Here is a 19,205-nt window from a genome sequence, read left to right as displayed (position 1 = left end):
AATGCTTCCGTTGCTTGTATGCTCTGAATGATGGGTCATGTGACCCCTGTTTGTATTGATGCTATGTGGCTCTTTTGAGCCTTTATCTATATGAGTTTGTGTTATGTTGTGATGCCATGTTGTACAACACATACTTGCATGTTATGCGTACGTGTAACGTGTATTGCTATGTGTGGGATCCGACAATCTAGTTGTTTACCCTTGGCAGCCTATCGTATGGGGAAATGTAGTCTAGTGCTTTCTGAGCGATAGTAGTCCGCTACAGCCCGGTTCACCGGAGTCCTGCTAGCCTAGCACTACTGCTCGGAACACTTGACTGGCCGGCATGTGTTTCACTTTGTTCCTGTGTCTGTCCCTTCGGGGAAATGTCACGCGGTGACATCCGGATTCCTGCCAAGCCTGCTACAGCCCGGGTTACCGGAGTCCTGTTAGCCCAGTGCTACAGCCCGGATTCACACGTTGATGACCGACATGCTCGATGTGGTTCATGTATGCATGTCCTCATGGGTTAGTGCCGCTTCGGTTTCACGACTAGCCATGTCGGCCCGGGTTCTTTGTCATATGGATGCTAGCGACACTATCATATACGTGAGTCAAAAGGCGCAAACGGTCCCGGGCCAGGTAAGGTGGCACCCGTGAAAATACCGTGCGTGAGGCCGCAAAGTGATATGATGTGTTACATGCTAGATCGGTGTGACTTAGGATCGGGATCCCGACAGTTTTAGGCATGGCAAATTGTACGATTTTCCTGACGAATTATGCTTGCTGGGTATGACAAGTTTAGTTGGCGAGTATTGCAAATCCTCCCGAGTTTATTTTGTGTCAGTAAAATTGCCTTGTGTGTAAACTAAAGTTGTCATCCTCACGCCAATGCAAGTTACCATGAAAAACGTTTGATTTGTCATGTCTAAAAACCTGATGACAGGTTTTTAGCATTTCTGTTTTTTAAATTCCGTACTAATACTAATATAGTTGTTGAAAGAGTACCTCCTTTTGCCTGGACTTCAAGTAGTTTAGGTTTAACCATGTTAATGGTCTCACATTCTTGGTTTATGGAGAATCAAAGTTGATTTACCAACGAGTCACGAAATGCTATGGTTCTACCATATGATTTCTGAATTTATTCAAAAGTAACTCGTCGAGATCGTGCACCCTTTTCTTATTTATCCAAAAAATACTAAAAAATATTACAAAGTGCAGCTGGATAGATCCAATCTATTCTATGGCTGCGTGAGGTAGGATGGCATCTCATCTCTTGTGTAGAGCTTGGCATTCGATATTCTACATGGAACCTTCCTATTGTTTTGTAAGACTATATTCCTCCTCTTTCAAAGACCTGATGCATGTTGAAGTCTTGCGAGGATCTATTATGTCAAAAGGGGGGGCCTGGTGTGTGTGTTCGTTCATACCTGAAACACTCTCCTTTCCTTTGCTTTCCACCAGCAGGTTTCGTTTCGTTTGTTGGCTTTTCTGCTGTCAAAGGTGGTTACGGCTTCTGTTCTGATCCAGCACATACTTTTGGACTTTGAACGCACGGGTTGCTTGCTGACCCTTAGACGGAGGATTAGGACCAAAGCTGCAGGAGTAGTATTACAGAATTGTCAAGTAGGGCGGGCATTTTTTTTGCGACAAAGTCAAGTAGGGCATGGCATGTCGAATTTTGTTTTGTTTAATAAGCTCTAAAGACAGTAATCATGCACCTTTATCCACCCAGACGGGAACAGATGAGCAAGCCAGCAAGCAGGGCGAGCATCGCTTTCCTGCCCGCTCAGCGCATTTGTTTTCAAAGGGATTTGGTGTTAGGCAGCTGAGCTAACCAGCAGGATAACAATTGAGACATGCGTGCGTGCGTGCGCGCGCGCGTACGTAACGTCCACACGTGTGCGTTGTAAAATCGGGGGCCATGGATGAATCAGTCAATCAGTCGATCAAGCTTCAGAGCGTGAGATGAATGATGATGATAATGCGAGTTGATTTGGACGCATGGTGCGTGTGCATGCGCGACTTGTTCAGTTTTGTTTCTTGCGTTGTGCCTTTGGTTTTCCGTTTCTCTGTCTGTCTGGCAGACAAGGAGAGCAGCGCCCGTGGAGGAGGAAGGGCATCATGGCTGCATGCTACGAGCCCATAGTGGCTCCTGCTCTCAAATCTGGCAAATGGCAACCCCAGGCCCAGCTCATGTGTAGTGTACACAACTAGAGCCGGCCCCAGCTGGTGCCATGATCTTTCTCTTGCACGAGTACATACACACGGTGCAAATGTAGAAACAAATGCCACCACATGGCATGGCATGCTTTTTCCGGACATTTGGCCTGTGGCTACAGCTGTATACCAGAGAAAGAACTGCACCCTGTGTAATTATTAGGAGCAGAGGGAAACGAATCACTGAATTGTGTAGTCTGAATTAGTAAACCGCATGTCCCTGTCCGCTTACTTACCTGATGAGCTTTCCACTCTTTGTGCTCTGATGATGATATTACTCTTGCGGGCCAGTCATGCATGCACGATGCACGCGAGCCATACGCGACGCTGGTGACATGCCCTCACATGCAGCTTCCATGAGCGAGAGGAGATATATATATCGACCACAAAGCAGATTTGATTTGCATCAGTGAGATGTTGGCCAGGTGGATCATTCTCTCTCTCTCCCTCTCCAAGACCTTCCTCGGAGAGATAGAACAAAAACTAAGCATACACGCGCCTTGCCACGTCGTTCTACTTTTCTACCATTTATTTGTTTGTTACTGATGTGTTAGCAGCACTGTCCAAAACATATCCAAAGTAATGGTTGTACCACGTATGTCCCGGACATGCATGGTTAAACACATAGTACTGAATGGACATGATAATATTTATTTGCAAAACTAATTCAAAACTAGTATAATGCCCGTGCGTTGCCACGGGCTTTTGAAATATTTTGCTCATCGCCGCCTCCGCCGCCGGCCAACCCTCTAAACCGTGCCACAATCTCTAGCGCCCACGACCTTCCGCACCACAATCTCAATGGTTGGCAATATTATGAAGAAAAAAAGAAGCATCAAGATGGTTCTCCGAAGAAGTCATACCATCTCTTGTTGCACATCATGTTCATGGATCGTACGCATGCTCTCTTCTCTCGGCATCATTATCATATTTTCAGACTACAAAATCTAACACTCATGTATGACAAGTTTGAGATACCATTGTAACATGCACGAATATAAAAAGTAAGGCTTTGCAAAAGTATGACAAGTTTGAATAGTGCCATACAAAAGTCCATCTACACGAATGAGTAAAATAAAGAATCATAATATATAGTTGCATATGGTTTCATGCAGTACAGCAGTGTATATAATATATAGTTGCTTATCTGGGCCTAAAAGAGAGAAACAACAACTAAGCGACTCTATGCTTTGTCTCGAGGAGTATATTTGTTGGAAATATGAGCAATTTACCAAATAATTTTATTAACAGAGATACTAGATAACGCATGACTAATATAGTAGAGATAAAACAAGTCATGTGTTCTGACAGAGAGAAGGTAAATAGCTTCTGCATATATGAACCGTAGCCTATCATATCTAAAGCAGACAGTATAGCAAGTAGCATATATGAAGTAGAACCTATCATGTGTAGGACAAGGACTAGAACAAGGAATTGCGGCAGAACCTTTAACAGGAAAGACAAGAATACGTACGGGACAGCAGCAGCAGAAGCGCTGGACTTGGGGTCGGTGTCCTCGCCTGCCATGTCGTCGAGGAGGTCGTGGACGTCGGGGAAGTAGTCGTCGGCGACCGGATCGTCCGTGATGAAGCAGCCAGTAGTCACGCTGAGCGCTCCCCAAAAACCTTATCACCCTTCTCCCGTACAGGACTCAAAAGGTGCGGTTTCGGAGGCCTACTGTCCCGACCTGCGGTGCACGCCGCAAGACGGGCTGGGGAAGAACGTAGCAGCAGCGCAGTGGTCGGAACTTTGTGGCGAGAGGAAGAGGAGCTTCTGTTGTGTCTCTCTGGAGAGGAGCGACCTCTCTTATATAGGCACAGGAGAAGGACGCGAAGAGGCTGCGGCAGGAGGTGAAGCAACGAAGGGAGACGAAGCGAACAGGCAGCGGCCGAATTCAGTGTCCATTACAGAAAACCTTTCAACTCCCACGTGACCTTTCGTATACCCGTCGTGCATGGCAAAAATTTAGATATAGGCTCGGCTCATTCCCGTAACCCGTGGCGTGTCGTGACGAGGCGAGGCGAGGCGTGGCGTGGCGAGGCGGGCGGCGGAGGAGGAGCGCGCGTGGATATCCCTCTTGTTCTCATGCTCGTACAAGTGGGGAAAGAACCTCCCTTATAAGGAGGTCCAACTCCCACTAAACTAGCAATGTGGGACTAAACTTTAGTAGTATCCCTTGCCTTGCACAAATGGGCTAAGTGGGTCTCTAGGATTTATTAGGAATTTCTGAAATAGTTATTGGGCTGCCCAAAATAGACTAAATTCCAGCAATCCCCCACCAGATCTCAGAGGCACACAAAAATTTGCCTTTGGTTCCAAAACACTGTTTTATATACCGGTACTGCAATGGAGACTGTTAAGTTGAATTTCCACCTAGAACTCTATGCTACACTAGTAAGCAACTTGAACAGTGGACTGGGCCTTGAACTGCAAGTTTTCTGCGAATCTAGCTTCACATAAAGCCTTGACCGATACGTGGCTACCGTGGATCTTCCCCGCGGGTGGAGCTTATGCGTCATACTCCGTGACCTTTCATGAGTTTACTAGAGAGAACCCTACTCTCATAGATTGCGACGTTTGACAATCAGACTCGTATAGGTGTGTTCTTCAAAAGATATTCTGCAGGATAACATCTCTGCTTAAATAAGCCACTTACAACACATTAAGATATACATCAACCTGCCATGCAGATTAGGAGAGTATTGCATCTTCATGGAGTGGTATTGTGAATAGTAAGGATACTCTCCTCTTAGTTGACCAACAGCTTGTATTCCACATCTAATTCACGGGATCTCCGATCACAAAGAATAGGTTACCACTATGAACAACTCATATTGTGGGTCTCATACCCATCTCCCTCGATGCATTATCTATCACATTACGTGATAGACCCTTGGTAAAAGGATCTGCCAGATTTTTAGACGTTTGGATATAATCCAACGCAATAACTCCGAAGTTTTTCATTTTCCTGACAGACTTTAACCTTCTCTGAACATGTCTTGATGACTTCATGTTATCCTTTGAACTGCTCACTTTCGTGATCACAGTTTGATTGTCGCAGTTCATAAGGACACCCGGTACAGGTTTCTCAACAACCGGCAAGTCATTCAAGAGCCGGCGAAGCCAATCTGCTTCGACCGTAACTGTATCTAGTGATGTGAGTTCTGCTTCCATTGTTGACCTCGTTAAGATGGTCTGCTTGCAAGACTTCCAAGAAACAGCGCCACCTCCATGAGTGAATACATAACCGCTCGTGGCCTTTATCTCATCAGCATCTGAGATCCAGTTTGAGTCACTATACCCTTCAAGCACCTTTGGATGCCTGGTGTAGTGAATTCCATAATTTGCAGTGCCTTTCAAATAACGCAAAACTCTTTCTAGAGCTTTCCAATGCATATCTCCTGGTTTTGAAACAAACCGACTCAGTTTGCTAACAGCAAAAGAGATGTCAGGTCTTGTAGCACTGGCTAAGTACATAAGCGAGCCAATAATCTGAGAATACTTCAATTGGTCTTTAGCAATTCTTTGATTCTTTCGAAGCAACACACTAGCATCATATGGTGTTGGAGAGGGCTTGCAGTCACTATAGCCAAAGCGACTCAAGATCTTTTCCACATAGTGAGATTGAAGCAATGTAATCCCACCATCATCGTCTCTCAACAACTTGATGTTCAGAATGACATCAGCCACTCCTAAATCCTTCATCTCAAAACAACGAGATAGGAAATCCTTGACCTCCTTAATAACATTCAGATTGGTTCCGAAAATCAGTATGTCATCAACATACAAGCACAAGATAACTCCCTCGCCCCCACCATGGCGATAGTACACACATTTGTCAGCTTCGTTCACAACAAAGTCGGCAGCTGTTAAAGTTCTTTCAAACTTCTCATGCCACTGTTTGGGTGCTTGCTTAAGTTCGTACAAAGACTTCAGTAACTTGCACACTTTCCCTTCCTGACCATCTAGTACAAACTCATTTGGTTGTTCCATATAAATTTCCTCGTCCAACTCTCCATTTAGGAAAGCAGTCTTAACATCCATTTGATGAACAAGAAGACCATGCGAGGCAGCTAGTGAAAGTAGAACTCGAATAGTAGTCAGTCGAGCCACAGGTGAGTAAGTATCAAAGAAGTCTTCACCTTCCTTTTGGGTATAACCCTTAGCCACGAGCCGAGCCTTGTACTTTTCAATAGTACCATCAGGCCTAAGCTTCTTCTTGAATACCCATTTGCATCCTATAGGTTTGCACCCATAAAGATGATCAGTTATCTCCCAAGTTTCATTTGCCAAGATGGAATCCATCTCGCTACAAACCGCTTCCTTTCAGTAGTCAGCATCTTCAGATGCATAGGCCTCTGAAATAGAACTGGGAGTGTCATCTATGAGGTATACAAGAAAATCATCACCAAAGGACTTTGCAATCCTCTGTCTCTTACTCCTAATAGGAACTTCATTGTTCTCCTCCATAGGACTTTCAAAGTGTTCCATCGAAATTGTAGGTTCGGTAATTGTAACTGGTTCCTGATTCGATGAATTAGGCATCTCCTGATTAGATGAGGTAGCCATATCCTTCATGGGAAAGATATCTTCAAAGAAAGTCGCATCATTCGACTCCATGATCGTACCGACATGCATGTCAGGTACCTCAGATTTTACAACCAAGAATCAATAGCCAATGCTATGAAAAGCATATCCCAGGAAAACACAATCCACAGTCTTTGGTCCAAGCTTCCGCTTCTTTGAAATTGGAGCATTGACTTTCGCCAAACAACCCCATGTTCGCAGATAAGAGAGTTTTAACATTTTCTTCTCCCATTCCTTGAATGGAGTTATCTCTTTGTTCTTTGTGGGGACTTGGTTCAGGACATGACATGCTGTCAATATCGTCTCCCCTCACCATGCCTTGGAGAGACCCGATGTATCTAACATGGCGTTAACCAAATCAGTTAGAGTACGGTTCTTTCTTTCGGCCACCCAATTTGACTGAGGTGAGTAGGGAGGAGTCCTCTCATGGATTATACCATGTTCCGCACAAAAAGCATCAAACTCATTGGAAAAATACTCTCCACCACGGTCGGACCTAAGCCTCTTGATTTTTCGATCAAGTTGGTTTTCCACTTCAGCTTTATAGATCTTGAAAAAGTTCAAAGCCTCATCCTTAGATTTCAGAAAATACACACGGCAGTATCTAGTGGAGTCATCAATTAACGTCATGAAATATTTCTTTCCACCTTTTGTCAACACACCATTCATTTCACATAGATCTGAATGTATGAGCTCTAGTGGTGCAAGATTTCTTATTTCCGCAGTCGTGTGAGACTTACGAGGTTGCTTAGCTTGCACACACACTTGACACTTAGATCCCTTAACGGTGGTGAAACTAGGGATTAAGTTCAACTTCGCTAGTCGCGACATGCAACCAAAGTTAACATGACAAAGACGTGAATGCCACACATTGGATTCAATATTGTTGCAAATATGATTAACAACTTTATTGCAAACGTCTGATAAGGATAAACGAAACAAGCCTCCTGACTCATAGCCTTTACCAACAAAGGTTCCATACTTGGATATTACAAATTTATTCGACTCAAAGACAAGCTTGTAGCCATCTCTACACAGAAGAGATCCGCTAACAAGATTTTTATTGACGGAGGGGACATAATGCACATTCTTCAGCCGCACGATCTTTCCGGAAGTAAACTTTAGATCGACCGTGGCAACACCACGAACAGAAGCACTTGAACCGTTGCCCATCAGCACGGTTGAAGTCCCTGCGGTCTTATAAGACGAAAACATGGAAATATCATCGCATACATGCACATTAGCACCCGTGTCAATCAACCAGTCAGGAGAATGACATACTGAAAGAATAGTGGGAAATATACCATACCCAGCATCCTTCATGTTAGTGTCTCCAATGACAACATTAGCGGTCTTGCCGCCTTTCCCAGGATGACGCTTGTCATGGCGATTAGGGCAACTAGGAGCCCAATGATCAGGATCCCACACACATGACAAGCACCTTTCTTCTTACCATTCTTCTTCTTGAAGTTTGTGTGTTGCACAGCCTTGTTCTTCCCATCAAACTTTGCTTTTCCATCAAACTTGCCCTTGTTCTTGAACTTGTGGGGCTGGAAGTTCTGCTTCTGTACCACATTGGCACTAGATCCTCCCTCAATACCTCGAGCACGTGTGTCCTTTGCTCTCGCCTTTTTTTCCACATCAAGAGTGCCAATGAGATCCGGGACGGAAAACTCCTGCCTCTTATGCTTCAGCAAGGTAGCAAAGTTCCTCCATGAAGGAGGAAGCTTAGTGATGATATCTCCGGCAACAAACTTGTCCGGTAGCATACAACTGAAGTGCTCAAGTTCTCTAGCAAATGACTGTATCTCATGAACTTGCTCAACCACGGAGCGCTCTTCAGTCATCCTGTAATCATAGAATTGCTCCATGATGTACAGCTCAGTGCCAGCATCCAAGACCCCAAACTTGGCCTCGAGTGCATCCCACATATCTTTTCCATTATCAATTGACGCATAAGCATCAACTATGTTCTCACCAAGAACACTCAAGAGAGCAGCCTTAAACAGAGTATCCATTTTCTGAAAAGCTTGTGCCTGTTGAGCATCAAGCTCTCCTTCAGGTTTGCCGAGAGTGGCGTCATAGCAAATCATGGTTTGAAACCATAAGACTGCTCTCACTCGCCACCTCTTATAGTGGATACCCTCAAACATAGGAGGTCTCATGGAAGCAGCAAAACCACTTGGGGTAAATTGCCTATAATAAGGTTTTTGGATTGTTGGAAATATGAGCAATTTACCAAATAATTTTATTAATAGAAATACTAGATAACGCATGACTAATATAGTAGAGATAAAACAAGTCATGCGTTCTGACAGAGAGAAGGTAAATAGCTTCTGCATATATGAACCGTAGCCTATCATATCTAAAGCAGACAGTATAGCAAGTAGCATATATGAAGTAGAACCTATCATGTGTAGGACAAGGACTAGAACAAGGAACTGCGGCAGAACCTTTAACAGGAAAGACAAGAATACGTACGGGACAGCAGCAGCAGAAGCGCTGGACTTGGGGTCGGTGTCCTCGCCTGCCATGTCGTCGAGGAGGTCGTGGACGTCGGGGAAGTAGTCGTCGGCGACCGGATCGTCCGTGATGAAGCAGCCAGTAGTCGCGCTGAGCGCTCCCCAAAAACCTTATCACCCTTCTCCCGTACAGGACTCAAAAGGTGCGGTTTCGGCCGCAAGACGGGCTGGGGAAGAACGTAGCAGCAGCGCAGTGGTCGGAACTTTGTGGCGAGAGGAAGAGGAGCTTCTGTTGTGTCTCTCTGGAGAGGAGCGACCTCTCTTATCGGCTCGGCTCATTCCCGCAACCCGCGGCGCGGCGCGGCGAGGCGTGGCGTGGCGAGGCGAGCGGCTGAGGAGCGCGCGTGGATATCCCTCTTGTTCTCATGCTCGTACAAGTGGGGAAAGAACCTCCCTTATAAGGAGGTCCAACTCCCACTAAACTAGCAATATGGGACTAAACTTTAGTAGTATCCCTTGCCTTGCACAAATGGGCTAAGTGGGCCTCTAGAATTTATTAGGAATTTCTGAAATAGTTATTGGGCTGTCCAAAATAGACTAAATTCGAGTAATATTTACACAACCCTAATATTTTTAGAAGATAAAAGTGCATGTTATAAACTACTGAGAAGAAATCAGGGGAAAGTGTAGTTGCAACCTGATGAGTGACGACCTCCAGTTGCATGCCCATGCGTTGCCACGGGCATTTTAATTATTTTTTCATTTACACATATATATATTTGTGTTGTTGTATAAAATTCAATGAATTTTTAGCCTCTTCCAGAAACATCGTCTTAGGACCCTTGTGATAGATCGTTGCTGAATATCGACATAATCTATCTCCATCTCTGTCATAACAAGCAAAAATAGACATGGAACAGCCGCCTAAAATTCATCTCGCGCCCACCAGCTCGAGGCACCTCGGTGCTCGTTCCGTCCCTCGTCGTAGGAAAGATAGCGCATGACCCCCTCATCGACCGCTTGCAGCGCCGTGGCTCGCTGCGCCCATCCAAAGGTTGTCGCAGCAAAAAGTGGCGGACGTTGCAGTACTTGATTCCTTGCCTTCCTAGGAAGCAGGAAGCACTTGTCTGGCCTTCCAATGGTTGCAGCGACGAGCCCCGTCACCATAGCATCTTCAACATCGGGCGTAGCAAAAATGATAATAGGTGCAGCAAAAACGCGACCCCCCCCCCCCCCCCCGTCACGTGTCGCGGTGCCATCATGAATGGTTCCAGCAAAAATCATTGGCGGTTGTAGCTTTTCGTCTTGCTGGTCCCCGCACACCGTCACCGATGCAAGCACGTCGCTCCTCCGGTCCCAACAAAACATGCCACTGGTTCCAGCAAATATCATTGTCGGTTGAAGTTATTCGTCTTCCCGGTCCCAACATACCGTCGCCGCCCCTGCGTCACCGTCGTAGCACATCGCCCTGTCAGTCCCAACAAAACATGTCACCGGTTCCAGCAAAAATCTTTGCCTGTCGCAGCTTTCCATCTCGCCATGCTTGTCTCCACACGCAGCCGGCAGTCGGGCAGTCATCGTTGCCGGCCGTCTGAATGTAGGCACCATCTGACAGTTGCAGCTTCACTAACCGGCGGTTGTAGCTCCTCAGTTGCATCACGTTGCGGCGCCTCCTGCAGCAGCACGGCTCGTGCACGCGTTCGTCCTTGCTGCCCGTCGCCAGACGCCTCACTCGCACTTGCATTCGGCTCGCCACCTGCCCCCCACATTCACCCTCGCAACTACGTCCGGTAGTGACGCTAGATGAAAAGGAGAAAAAAGGTGCTGTGAGAGAGGGACAAAACGAGCTTGAGAGATGAGAGGAATGAGACAGAACGAGTGGCTGGCGGTTTCCTCATGAGGTAAGGATGAAGGAGGGGATTGAATCGCCTGGATGTGTGCATTAGGGAGAACCGGTAGATGAGACGCGATTGAACGAATCACGGGCGACTGGCGTAAGCTTCCGCCGGCAGCCTGAAAGGAATCATTTTCCTTGTATAAAACTCGATTAATTTCAGTCCATCATAGTTATGTCAGTAACTTAGTCAATCGACATTTTTAAAGCAACATACAAAGCCAATGGTTTTTATATTGATCTTCAAAAGTAAACATATAAACATATATTAAATTAAAAAAATTAAAATAAGCTCGTATACAATATATATTAAAATTTAAAATTTAAATGTGGAATTGTTTTTTGCAGGATTACATTTTTCTAAACTAATAGAACTTATTTGGAAGCACATGTTAACATATGAAAAATGGCATAGTATACTGAGAACAAGTTCTACATGGTGCTCAAAATAAAACATCTTTTCATTATAGACCCTCTATTCTATTTCCCCGTCGTTCCACCATGTTTCAGACACAACTCTTTAGAAAACAAAAGGTAGAGATATCCATTTGTCGAACCAACATCACCTTGATACAGAGATCCATTGTCTCCATAGGGACAAGTCACTTTTTTCTTCCCCATCAGAAGCGTGCAAGGTCTGAAATACAAATGGGTTTAATATCTTATAGTAAGAGCTTAGGTTGCTGATAGAATGATAAAACAAGTAGGTATCCGTATCCTAATTTGATGAAGTTCACCATGTGCAGAATATTAAATTTGATAAGCTGTCATAATCAGATTATGTTTCGGAGAACTGAAATATTAAACTTGGTAAGCTGTCATAATTAAAATGATGATTATCTCAGCATGGTCGACCTGGATTGTACTACCCAGAAGATGACTCCATGCACAGAAGGATAACAAGAAATTATACAATGTATGAACTTTCGGGTAACAACTCTCGGCAATGCAAAAGACCCAAATGATGTGTGACAAGTAAATATAGTCAATTTAAAGAGACGTCTCTTTAATTAAACAAGTCCAAGCAGTACATAAGTCAAGTAATTTGATGATAAGCAATTTTGAGCATCTACATGTACACTTCGATTAGTGCATGGCAAGAAGAGAACATGAACAACCATGCACATCACGATTAAAATAAAAGGAGCTGAAACATGACACTACAATTGGATTGCATTACAATCTGTATTAGCAAAGACAATAACATGAGACTGCATTCTTGATTTAAGTTGGAGAATAGCAGAACAAACTCAACATAGATGGCCCCATAAGTGAGTGCAAAAATGGTAGAACTGTGCACAGATATTCATATATTAGTTGCTTAATCAGACAAGAAAGTGGACATGACAGTAAGCAGAAAAAACTAAAATATGTAGTAACTAAAAGAACCTATCTTTGGGGCGTGAATTATGAGAAAAACCATATAAAGAGGACGGACATGCATGAACTACCAAAATAATCCAATGTTGAAGAAAAAAAATGCATATAAGCAAACCAACCGAGCTCCTGCCCACGCAGTTGAACCTCTAGACGCCTGCATTCAGTGGCGGAGCTTGAGAGTAATTCAAGAGGGGGCCATTAGTGAAAAGGAACCAAGTTAATAGGGAAGGAGGGGCTAATTTGTAGTTTAAACACTAATTAGGCTCATAATGTAGCCTATTCTTCAATGGATGCAAAAAATAAGGGGGGGCCATGGCCCCTGTTGGTCTACACTAAGCTCCGCCACTGCCTGCATTGGTGGAGCGTAAGTTGCTCACTCACCTGAATGCTTCTGGAGGGGATCAATTGGATCGAAGCTGCCAAAAACCGAGCACGGCAGATCAGAAACACCAGCGGAAAACACGATCACCGGCGCCTCGCTCCACCGGTTGCGGTCACGGTCGCAGCAACGTCTCGCCCTCGTCGCAATCATGCTTAGCCCCTCCCGACACTCGTCTCAGGTCAAATGCTTCATCATCCCATTAAAGCTATCTATGTCACCGATATTGATCTCGGCAGGCCATTTTGTTTTAATACTATAAAATAAGAAAATGAATTGAGTTATAAAAAGCAACGCAAAAAAAACTATTTCGTGGAAGGCTATTATTTATTTCATAACTGAGATACTATACAACTACACAAAATCTAAAACTACTACTTATTCAAATATTGCACTAATCAATATTGTGACAGTTGTCTACATTTATTTACAGAGCGCACGTTTAAACAGACGAGACATACATTTGCAAGTGTTTCTTACTGCTGACAGCATCATTGAAGCATCCTTCAATCCTAATAATGATTGTCTCATTCAGTGCCAGATCTGTAACCTTGAAATTTATGATGCAAGTAATCTGAAGGAAATCAAATGGCAGAGGAAGAGGCAAGCCAATAAATCTATGTATAAAGGAAGCATCAATAAAATGGAACTTAGGCTCAAAACTGATGAACTGTAAATTGTGTTGCAGTGGCAAGTTAATTTCGTGAAGCACACTGAACCAATCATTTCTTTCCTGTGATAAGTGAGCTTACCCGTAACCTTCCATCACAGCAAACAGGTACCACAGTTGTAGGAGCAATGTTTCAATCTTTTTGTGAAGTGAAAATTATCATGACACTGAAATTACGTGCAAGCATCATATCTTTTGTAATTCAGTACTCAAAATGCAAAATAAAACCAAGACTTATTGCTGCACCTTATACCCTGAGATCTCTGCATTATATATTATAATAACCTACACAAATAATCTAAGGGCCTGATTGGATTCTCGTTTCAGAGCGCTATACACCTGTAAAATTTACACGCCTCCATCCATCTTTTTTTATCCAGGTGGATTATCAAGCGTGGCCGGTAAAATACACTTGTAAAATAAATACAGGATATAGATACACCGATTCCAAGCGGGGCGTAAATCTCTTACCTAAATTGTTGGCGTGTGGATAATTCTTTTCTAGCTTGAATCTAAATAATCATTATATGGTTACATTCTCTTTTAGTTTGTAAGTAGATACATGGTAGAATCTGAATAATTCTTTTTTAGCTTGAATCTAAATAATTTTATTTACTACAGTTGCAGGCTGCAGGAGTGATTTAATCTGATTATGGAGAACGTTCATATGTTTGAGTATCATTCTAATAATCATTAAGAAATTGTTATCCAACTATGCAATAAAAGAACTGATCCAAAATAGAAGCCTTCACTTGTTCCTCCTAACCATTTAAAATAAAAAAAGAGTGCATCAAATTATTTGATAGTGTGTGAGCCAATTCCGTAATTTTCTAGAAGAGAAAGGCTTGCACTTCTCAGTATTCATAACTTCAAGATACGGAAACCTTACACGCGTTTCCAAATTCAATAACAAAAGGATGAACAAGATGCACATGTCAGTAAACAACTGAACTTTTTAGATGGTCAGTACTGAAGCAATACTTTCTTTTGATTTATACTTACTTGCTACTCCAACTTGCAGTACTGAAGCATGTACTACAATAATTTGACATATGTTTAGATGGTCAGTTCCATCTGGCTTCAACATAGACATGGTTTCATCTATGTCATAATAATGTACACGGCAACTGATCAAGTATAAGTCTCAAGTAATAGGACTGTAAGTAGTTGAGCAACTCACCGAGTATAATATTCAAACGTTGCAGACTTGGTTTGCCTACAAACTTATATAAATGCCAATTGCATGATTTATTCCAAATTAATAATTACAAGATGCAACAATGGATATAACCTTATGCGGCGGCGGAGCTCCCTGCTCCTCTCCTCCATGCATGGCGACGGGCTCCTTGGAGCCTACGAGTGTGATGGAGGAGCTCCTTGCTCCTCTCCTCTATTTTTGGGGGTGAGACCGCGAGACGAACCAATACATTTTGCAGAGGGTGAGCATTTCCCTACTTTTCTCATAGTAGTATTAAGCATTTCTGCAGAGGGGGACGTACATATCACAAACCGGAACTTTAAGTTTTGCAATATTAACCATATGTAGCTGTCTCTAAGAATAAGATGATGAAGTCTACTTGCAATAGGTACTTTCCTTCACCATGAACTATAAGTTTTGCAATATTAACTATGTAGCTGACTCTAAGAATAAAATGATGAAATCTACTTGAAACAAGAGTAAGTGGTACTTTCCTTCAGCAATTGCTCCAAAATTTCAGCATGTTGGTTGTCTTGATTTATAAAGCATTTTCACACCTGACTCATTGGTCATGTAATTCATGAATAAAAAATACGTAAGCAGCTCTCAGGAAATTCATACGTAAGCAACAATAAGAACAAGCGTGTCAACTTGAGGGCACCCATGTCTCCAAATTGATAAATTTGAAGGAAGCGCCCTAGTGGGGAAAAAGATGACAGGTCCAAAGATGGTTGGCAACTTGGTGTCACCTATTCTTTGTAGAAATTCAAGGTATTAGTACTATCTTTATCAGGTTCATATGGAAAATATTGCAGTTAGTACCTTCGATATAGGTTGTAGGGAAAGTGCCTATGTGAAATCATTACTTTACCTTCAATATAGGTTGTAGGGAAAGTGCAGATGTTATTGCTATTAGCTAACTATGAATAAAGAAAAATGCGCCTAAGCTATGAATCAGATTACCTGTATTAGGATCTAGAAGAACTCTTCCCTGTACTATATAGCCGAGCACCAGATTGACACCTCAGAAATGGACATCCAGAGTCCATATTTCCCTTCCCGCAGTAGAACTGTATAATCAAATGAAAGTGCCCATGCATCGCAACTAGATGACAAAATAGACATACACATCCATTGCAGGATGATGACATTGAAAGAGAAATCGAATCGCAATATCTTGCTAAATTTAACATTTCATATGTTGTCCAACCTGAGTTCAAGTAATCATCGGTGAGGTCCGGATAAATAATCTCATACAAAACATTTACCTCTATATGTAGGCCAAACAATAACCACCGAGTACGACAGAACAAGCGACAAATTAAAATTCAGAAAGCCATATCGGGAAACTTGTACAACAATTGGAACTGATTTTTAGCAGGGAGGGGAAGTGGAGAGGAGCACTTGCCATGATCCATGACGTTCGTCGAACCATGAGCATTCCAAGCCAAGATATGCCCTTAGTGTTCTGAAAATCGCACTTGCCATGATCCATGACGTTCGCCCAACCATCAGCATTCCAAGCCAAGATATGCCCTTAGTGTTCTGAAAATCTGCAGTACAGATCGTGAAACATCAAGTGCATTGATTATGAAATCAACAGTGTTCATAGCGATTATATCAGAAGTAAACTGACAAGAAAAATGATACTTCTCATCAAATTTCCTCCAGTATGTCTCGATCTGGATATTTGGTCTTTTCCAGTGCATGAGTAATATTGTGCTGCAATGAATATTCTAACATAATCAGTAAAGAAAAAAAGTTCAAAACCTCAACCATAGTTTAGTGAGTCATACCTGAGTAATTCCCGCCTTATAAGATAGTGATGAACTGATGAAGCCACAAGATACCCATGACTGCAGTTCCCAATTATGAAATTTGAGGTACACTGTAATTCTGCAGCTATTTCACCAGCTGTATCATGTATGAAAGAAACATTATATTGCCCTCATTTTGCACAGAAATAAAAGTACCAAATTCAACCATAATAGAGAGTGTCGAATGAGACTGAAAACAAATTCATACACAGAGGAAGTCTTCATGACTTCATGTACAAATTATAACAAGGGAAAATTAAAAGTTGTGGTCCTTTCTACATATATCATAGCAAACTGCACACAACCGCCCGCATCAGATGCAGAGATAAACCAAACCAGAAGAAGTGGAGGAGGGATTCACACCTGGTTGAGGCTTTGGCGAGAGGGCAATCTGCAGCGCCTACGCCAGCTTGGGTGCCATGGGCACATGCTAGTGACTAACAATATAGCAACATACGAATACTTGGACTTGATCATCCGGCTGTAGTATATATATTCAACTTCATCCTCCATTTGGGATCCAGAAAACAAGTTCATCGCTAGGAAAAGTTAAGATTTCTCATGCTAGTCAAGTAGTACCAAACGTGTATATGTTGAGAGAGCAGGTGGGACAGGCTTACCTAGTCCCCGGAGGCGCAATCAGAGGAAGCAGGAAGGAAGGAGCTCCGAGGTACAACCAGCCACAACCAATGGCGGTGTGCGCTGCTGCTGCGTCTGCGTGTGTGCGTGGAAGGGAAAAGGGATGGCGCATCAGGTGGGGAGAATAGAAGAGAAGATCAAAGAGGAGAAGGGAAGGGGGGGGGGGGGGGGGGGGGGGGGGGGGGGGGGCGAGAGATCGAGTACCTACGGTCGGGGCAGGGGGAGAGCGGAGGAAGCTCCCGGCGCGCGAGCATCTCCAACAACGACGCATGAAGCAGTCGTAGCAGACGGTCCTCTCCCATCCGGCGCGATTCCTCTTGCGACCGTGGCGGATCAGAGAGCGCCGTGTGGTGCCCTGCCCTGCTCGATCTGGCCGCCGCCGCCGTCTGAGGAAGAGCATCCCTGTCTCTCCTTCTTTATGATGAGGGGAGGGGAGGGGAGGGGGGCCGGCGGCGTGGTACGAGAGGGACTGGGAGAGGTCGGCGGCGGCGGCGATGTGGTCTGAAAGATGGAGGGGTTCCGCAATGGCGGGTCTCCGAGGCCGCGTCGAGGGCACGAGGATTCGGGTGCGAGCTTCTGGCTATTTTTTTTTAGGTTAACCGTTGTAGATTTTGTAAGACGATTTTCTGTCCATGAACCGTAGTGTTTTACAACTGGTATCATGGTAGTATAGCGATCGAGGACGAAAACTAACCATCTCTAGTGGGACAAAAATTGATCGGTGGAGAGTACCAACTGCTCCATTAGGAGTAGAGATTATGATATGTGTAATTGAGGATTCTGATTATAGTATACATCTACAACAATCATACAGCTCTACGATTTGACCAACCGGTATTTCATAACTTACCTTGGTCAGATACAAATAATACAAAACACCAACAATAATGGTCTCCAATAACAGTAAAAGGATAGTAGGAGTGAGAAATATTTGGAAGTTGCAACACTGCACCAAAGTATATGGCTTCTGGTTTTCAGTATTGATCATTTAGATGCGTAGTTAAAATCAAAATAGAAAGAACATATTTGAAATAAAAGCAATGCTTTGCACTGACTAACGATAGGAAAGGGAATGAAGCATATTTATAGCGGCCTCTAAGAGGAAGAGACGGAAATGGGAGGATCAAGACATAATAGTACAAGTGATTGATCTCAGCTTTCATTTGAATGCAACACTATCAATGCATTAATAAGGCCTGATCAGCTGTGTACATAAGTGACCCGGTGATAATTAACCAAATTATCTTCACAAAATAACCTAGTTATCATCTTGTTATATTGTTTTAGTGCTAATTAAGTTCAATGAGAGACTATGCTCCTTAGGCGTGGAACCATATGCTAATTAATACTCTCTCCGTTCTAAAATATAGTACATACTTTGTTTTGAAAAGTCAAGCCTATCAATATTTGATCAAGTTTTAAAAATCAACATCCATATGTACTTTTATAGTTTATTTATCTAGTACTTCAGATACTGATAGTTTATTCTAGAAACTTGGTCAAACATGGACATCTTTTGACTTTTGAAAAAACTAATATGCACTGCCATGTATAAAAAACCTGAGGTTGTTAATCCACAAGCACGGACATGGTACTCAAGCAGTGCAGGATGAGGCTTTCAGATTGAAACCTTACACTGTGAGATAATCTGCTGCTTGTTTAGCCTTGAAGCGAGCGAGATTGAATTTGAATCAGGCTACCAAAAAAAGGATGACAGAGAAAGAGGAAGGACGTATCGAGAGTTGTACTGCAGACCTTGTGGACCATGGTGTGTCGATGAAGGCGACCAAGTTCCGAAGATGACAGTCGTCCATGTACAACACTGTTGCTAGCCGTGGCGGTCTACCTTGTCACCTGCTCCTCTAGGCCCCGAGCGTCGTCGTCGTTGGACGTAAATTACCACACACAAAAAAGAGGAGAAAGATGAGGTGCTAGGAGGGGTGTGCGGCGTGGTGGTGGACATGCAAAGCCCGTGCAGCC

General features: G+C 43.5%; 1 long non-coding RNA gene across 12 annotated transcripts; it reads right to left on the bottom strand.

Annotated features, from left to right (window-relative positions):
* Positions 1-10,096: 10,096 nt before the first annotated feature.
* Positions 10,097-17,833, bottom strand: LOC125508977 (uncharacterized). Of its 12 annotated transcripts, XR_015604674.1 has the most exons (9): positions 17,430-17,828; positions 17,207-17,300; positions 16,950-17,125; positions 16,566-16,683; positions 13,363-16,491; positions 12,904-13,157; positions 12,642-12,676; positions 11,709-11,779; positions 10,097-11,261 (listed from the first exon to the last, which is right to left on the bottom strand). It is a non-coding gene; the product is annotated as an uncharacterized LOC125508977 (long non-coding RNA). The 12 variants fall into 12 exon arrangements; XR_015604675.1 differs by having other exon boundaries at positions 11,709-13,157; positions 13,363-13,413; positions 14,574-16,491; positions 17,430-17,833; XR_007283889.2 differs by having other exon boundaries at positions 10,097-10,716; positions 10,880-11,261; positions 11,709-13,157; positions 17,430-17,831.
* Between the last annotated feature and the right edge of the window lie 1,372 nt (positions 17,834-19,205).

The sequence above is a fragment of the Triticum urartu genome, chromosome 5A (assembly GCF_056163025.1).
Source record: "Triticum urartu cultivar PI428250 chromosome 5A, HENAU_Tu73, whole genome shotgun sequence".
In the NCBI taxonomy this organism is placed as follows: Eukaryota; Viridiplantae; Streptophyta; class Magnoliopsida; order Poales; family Poaceae; genus Triticum; species Triticum urartu.
Note: the sequence above shows the minus strand (reverse complement) of the source record. Positions and strands in the feature narration are given on the sequence as shown.